The sequence below is a fragment of the Argentina silus genome (assembly GCF_951799395.1).
Source record: "Argentina silus genome assembly, chromosome: 14".
NCBI classification, from domain to species: domain Eukaryota; kingdom Metazoa; phylum Chordata; class Actinopteri; order Argentiniformes; family Argentinidae; genus Argentina; species Argentina silus.
Window position 1 is genome coordinate 7,986,114 of NC_139668.1, and position 5,776 is coordinate 7,991,889.

Here is a 5,776-nt window from a genome sequence, read left to right on the forward strand (position 1 = left end):
CACAACCCCCTTCCCCCAACATCCCAATGTGAAGGACATAAGAGGCACAGAATGGAGTTATTATTATTATTATTATTATTATTGTTGTTGTTATTATTATTGTTATTATTATTATTATTATTGTTGTTATTATTGTTAATAGTATTATTAGTATGATTATTAGTATTATTACACAGATATGACTACTATGACAATAATAGTAAAGATAATAATGATGTATCCATTCTTTGTGTTTTTTTCTTAATGATTTAATTGATGCACCATGTGTACATAGCAGGTCCACTTAGAAGTGACTCAGAATGTCATGTTGCCCTTATTTGTTTGTGTAAAAGCTTTTTATCTTATGAATATACTTTTCACATTCCTTATTAGTATCGCTTATGTACATTAAGTTCTGTGAGCCACGAAATAACCAAGAAAGTATGGGATGCTACGTTATGTTTGCCCCTGCAATACTCTCCACCCACAGCAGTTCAAATCTGCTTCCTCCAGACACCTTCATCCTTCTACTCCTGAAGGTCTTCAAGATCCCCACTCATGAAAACCATCCAACCCCACAGGCAAGAGAGCTGAAGAGGGAGTGTCCAGTACGATCCAAACACCAGGTGGTGGTGCATTCAGAGGCTTGGTGACAAGTGTCCTGTCCTGTCCCTACCTACCTGAGGACAACCTGGCATTGAGCAGGCTTCACCCGCCGGCATGTTTTATAAAACAAAACAAAACAACACATTTTACATGTTCAGGAACGGTGCTGTCAATCTTCAGCTTTTTTTTGGAGTGTCACTGTAAATCCTGGCTCAGATTATTAGAAGATCACAGCCTTAGTTTTAATATTTGGTTGTGAAGGATTGGGGTGGGGTGGGGGGGGTGGGGGGGGGCTTGCTCATTGTCACTAAATATAAAATGTAATGTAATGAATTCTATATCTTAGAGCCTAATTTGTATGAATGGTTTGTATTGTACATAGTTTATCCCAATTGAGCTGCTTCTGTATATGCCCCCATAAGCTGTGTGGTACCCCCCTTCCCACAAACTCCTCTCTCTCTCTATCTCTCTCTCTCCCACCCACCTCCTCTCTCTCTCTCTCTCTCTCTCTCTCTCTCTCTCTCTCTCTCTCTCTCTCTCTCTTATTCCATTTATGCTCGTTCTTGGTTCCTCGAACAAAGAAAATGATGTTGCTGATGTAGATGTGAATTCCATGAAAACAGCAATCTTGTACAGAGGCTGTAAAACTGTCTAAATACGTATATTATAAGTACTCATCAACTGTATGACTACATTTTATTTCTGGGGAAGGTGGGGGTGGAGATGTAAATATGAATTAAAAAATACTGTAAGTTTTATCAGTTGAATGTTCTTGTGTGTGAGTTATTTAACACTATGTACAATATTACTTAATGATGAATGGGTTTGAGGATCACTATATTTCATATTATATAGTATAGGATCACTATACTATATTGCAGTAAATTAATTGCCAGGTATAGGCCTACTGTAAGTAACTTGTTCCCAATACATTTGTTTCATGACTTTCCAGCCCATAGTACTATTCTATACATATTATAGAAGAGATGGTGAGCATAGCCATAGTGTACATCAGAATCAACACATCTCTAAGCCAAGAGAGACAGTAGAGAGAAAACTGAGCTGTGTTCAATCTCTCCCAGGGTCACCAAAGACTGGAGAGATGCCAATAATAATATATTCTCTCTAAGGGAGAGCTGGCCAAGTTTCGTTCAGCCTTTAAACAGTTATGGTACAATTAGATAAATGTGATTTGAGTGCAGTTGAAGAGACCAAGTTGACCTATTATTGAATAAAAAATGAATAAGCGCTTTTCACGACACCCAAAGACACAAAAACAATTAAACAGGAATCTTTTCTTTGTTACACATAATTATTAAAATTGTCTCTCAAAAGAGTCCTCACAAAATATTGACATTTTAAAGAGCCTGAACTAGCAAGATTCTACTGCTGTGTTAACAGGTAAACAATGTTTCAGTACACTCACAATTTCAACCATGTTTTGTTGGTTATTTTACAACAGGTAGAATCAATGCAGACATGGGTGATTGGAGCATATGGAATCTGAGTGAATAGCCAGCCACTGACAGTGAAAGAGGAGTGTTCAAACCTTCTTCCATGACAAACCAAACTTGCATATACAATACATATGTGACAGACCGGATTTTAACTAGGGTCTCCCACATGGAAGACACAAGCGTCTACCAATAAGCCAATGGGACATCCTCAAGGTCTGAGGGCGACACTTTAGTTTACATGTCTCAGCAAGGGCTACAGTACCTCATAATGAGAGTGTGATTCCAATCCACCTCTGCTACACACACAGTACAGTACATACTCATGCCTAAGTTATATTATATATATCTGAGTGCCTCGAGTTCCACTGCTCTCTGCTCTCTGCTCTCATACCATATGTGCTAGAGAAGGTTTTCCTTCCTAATCTACTACGTTGTAGAGAAGTTGGACATGTGCAGTGGAAGTTGTGTTCCTGTCCCTGGGAGATGTGGAGATTGAGAGTGCCGGGGCCGATAGCGTCTGTTCTGGGACTCCACAGCGGCACCTGCCATGGAATCCTCCGACTCGGCAGTTAGGATCAGCAGTGGCTTTAAAGCGATTAGAGCCTCCGGGGGGAGAAATCCGCTGCGTTTAGCTGGCTCACAACTTATCAGTAATTAAAGTGGATGCCAGGTTTGTGTGTTCATCGGCGGTCCACGGGGTGCTTTTACAGCCGTCCTCATTAAGGAGCTGTTTGGAAAGTTTGCCCTGAATGCTCACTTTTAACAAGTCTGGAGGGATTAGACTAAAGCGTGATATAGGGGGATGTCTTGAATGTACACACATACAGTACATAACACAAACAGCTCTGGGAGAAGATAAAAGTTCCACAAGTCTATGTACCGACCACAGAAGAAGCCTTCATCAGTCACATCATACACTGTACAGTCGATTGAGATATGGGTTAGATTTCATGAATCTTTTACATCTTACATTTTAGATGCAAAAAAAGAAGAAGTCGTTTTTGTTCTTCAAATGGAAAATGGACTATAAGCAATGAAACATTTATGAAGCCACATATGAATACAATGTTGTTTCATATTTCGTATATACAGTGTAACAACACATTTTACCAAAACATGTTTTTGTGTATGTGATAGTTTGAAAGTCTTGAGAGGCTTGGGTGAGCAGTAAAAGCTAATCATATTAAGGATGATTTTATATACTATCCAGATTAAGAATGTACCAATACTTAGAACTTGGAGTTGAGGTACATCATATAAGACTGGTCTGAAGTCCTCCTGAATCATGCAATGCAATCCACTGACCAAAACTGGTCTTGAGTTTGTCTATCTGCTGTGTAGGGTTTCATAATAAACCATTATACCCTTAATCAATTTGCCTTGTGGAAAATCCTCCCCCCCCCCATGCCAGCTCATATGAAAACTGCATTTCTCCCTCTGGTGGGTTAGAACGCGTCGATCTTTTGAATATAACCCCAAGCACAATCATAATTAAGTGACAGAATAAGCAAGTAGACTATTCATCCAATTATGCTCTTGCTTGACACTCCTGCAGCCAAGGCAGCTCCTTCTTCATTCACAGACAGCATTTCATTTCAGAAACATTGCATTTCAGCGTTACTCAACACAGGTTACGTGCTAAACAACCCTTTGATGAATGCCTTTAATACCTGCAGATCAGATTTAGAGCTCGGCTTCCCCTTGTTAGGAAGGCAGGTTCTTCCCACGAGATGGCATATCTATCAGGACATTTGAACAATGAATATGGGATCCTGCCCACATTAAACCATCCTTGCCAATCCCATCCCATCCTAACCCAACCGTTTTCCCTCAACAGAGTTTTCTGCTTTAATCAAAAGCCGAATGGAAAAAGGACCCTGCGTGCCTCTGGGATATTTTTCCATTAACCATTTTGACACATGACTGACTGTGGGGGATTATTGGTTTTTGAAGAACTATTAACAGCTGTACATTTGCATTTTAATACAGTTCTCCTCGACTACTAATGCAATTTTGGTTTTCAGCTTTGTTGCCGCCTTGTTCCTGGAGCAATTCAGAGTAACAGCAAAAGGCCTTCTGGCTGTAATCATTTTAATTGCCATAAAAAAATTAGTTTTCATTAATCACTCCTGCATCTTCACAACTGCGGGCTTGCCATTCAGGCTCCCCTCCAAATTGTTGCTCATCATTTCCTGCAAGTATTTGGACGATGGTGGCTAAGTTGCCACATGGAATTCTAAATGGCAAGATAGGTGCATCTCAGGACAGAGAGTATCTTCTCTCTCACAGCGTTCACTCTCAGGACATTGTTTTTGTTCTGGGAAACATCCTCAAGGTATTTCTCAAGAGCAGACAAAAAGAAAGTTCACTCTTAACAATGAAGTAAGTCTGTTCGTTTGTCATGCGAATCGTTTCAGGTCCAATGGCCCCTTCCAGCCAAAATAACAATTATTGAGTAAAGCCAAAACTCGCATATTATGTTTAACAAAATGTATCGCTATAGTTTGCATCTCTCTTCCTATTAGTTGACAGCGACTCATCGCCCACCCTTGACCTTTCGAATCACTTAGTGCTTGTCCAGCGGAGGTGTTTCCTCTGACGACCGTGCCCTAAGTTGTCCTCACTGTGATCACTATGGTTCTCCCATACTCGCTATTGAAATGTAACATTTCCATTGGTTTGAACACCGAGAGCTGAGAGAGAAATCCTCGACCCCTGTCTGCAGAGAGAGAAACTAACCTTTATCAAAGCTGCAGCACTGCCATTTCCATGACTTCTATGTTTCCTTTGTACAGGTAGTACTGTACTGTGCATGGCTGGATGCATTAGTCACTCTGTTGAGGAGTGTAAGAACATTAGAACAAAGTAGAACGCAATATACGTACATGACATTTTTATGTGGAGATTTAAATTAGCTTTAAACGTTTTAGTTACAGTTCTGAGAAAATAAAGCATACTAGTTGATGGTTTACATAATGTCAGTATGTCAAGTGTTCTTCTATAGTACTGTAAGTAGTTTCAATTTAATTCAGACATCTGTTTGCTTAGGTTAGATTAAAACATGTAGATATTTTAATAATGTCTTGTGCATTTTGTACATTTATTCTGACTTGAGGCAATCGTTTTATCGTGAACATCTAACTTTTGCTACCACCTGACCCCCCCCCCCCCCGTTTCTCCCCAAAAGCCATTAAAACTAAATAACTAAACTCTAAAATGACAAAGGTTACCCTCACATTTAATAATATCAATTTCCCAGGAGGAAGCCAAAAAGCCTGCCTTGGGAGGTGTATGGCTTTCTCAACGGGTGTTTGTTATCCTTATTAAAACTTCAATAACGCCATGAAAACATTTTAATTAATACTGATTGTGTCTGAAAGAGCACTGCCTTAGGGGCTTTGGAGAAATGTCTGATGAAATGTATAGCCTTTTAATCTTGTTTAGTAGAATTAATTACCTGCTTAAGTACACACCCCCTTTCACCTCATTCCCCACAGACCCTCATCCTCTTTGACCTTTCCTCCAAACTTTACACAAAACTTGCCGTTTCAAACAGTCCAAAAATAAGTCTATCTTCTCAATATTAGCCTCCATTGCTTCAAACAAAGATGGCCCCCTGATCCACATTTTACTTCTAGGGAGAGGACAAAATTTACATTTTCCAGGGCATGGGACATCTTTTATAGGATTGGACTAAATCAGGATATTTGATTGAACGAGTTAAGCTTAGGTTA